Source organism: Gossypium hirsutum, chromosome D08 (assembly GCF_007990345.1).
Source record: "Gossypium hirsutum isolate 1008001.06 chromosome D08, Gossypium_hirsutum_v2.1, whole genome shotgun sequence".
NCBI classification, from domain to species: Eukaryota; Viridiplantae; Streptophyta; class Magnoliopsida; order Malvales; family Malvaceae; genus Gossypium; species Gossypium hirsutum.
Genome location: NC_053444.1, coordinates 21,213,987 through 21,214,588, shown reverse-complemented (window position 1 = coordinate 21,214,588; position 602 = coordinate 21,213,987). Strand labels below are relative to the sequence as shown.

General features: G+C 38.5%; 1 non-coding gene across 1 annotated transcript; it reads left to right on the top strand.

Annotated features, from left to right (window-relative positions):
- The first annotated feature begins 288 nt into the window (after window positions 1-288).
- LOC121220409 (small nucleolar RNA R71) lies at window positions 289-395 on the top strand. Its single transcript, XR_005917611.1, has one exon. It is a non-coding gene; the product is annotated as a small nucleolar RNA R71 (small nucleolar RNA).
- Window positions 396-602: the final 207 nt, after the last annotated feature.

Below are 602 nucleotides of genomic sequence, written 5' to 3'. Positions count from 1 at the left end.
AAATTATTAGTACTATTAGTGGTTAACTATTTTAACAAAGAGGAAATAGATGATACCTGAATTGATAACGAAGCGAAAGAGTCAACTTCATGAACTCTGGCTACACATCTTCCTGAAGCTGTTCGATTTTTTGGCCATTGATAGTTATTACTCGCGATCCTCTCGATGATCTTACAAGCCTAATTATAAGACTTAGATAAAATTGCACCATTTGCGGAAGCATCTACCATCAATCTTGTATGTGCATTGAAACCATTATAGAATGTCTCCAACTGGATACAATAAGGAATCCCATGATGAGGACACTTACGAAGTAACTCCTTGAATCACTCCCAAGCCTCATACAAAGACTCGTCATCCAATTGTTGGAAAGTTGTGATCTCGTTCCTCAACTTAGTGTTTTTGCTGGGTGGGAAATACTTAACCAAAAATCTCTTCACTAATTCTTGCCATGTAGATATGAAACTTGGTGGCAATGAATTGAGCCTGCTCGTGCTCGATCTCACAGTGAGTATGGAAATAACTTCAACCTCAGTGCATCTTCAGTCACACTGGCTATCTTGAATGAATCACTCACCTCCATAAACAATCGAAGGTGAAGA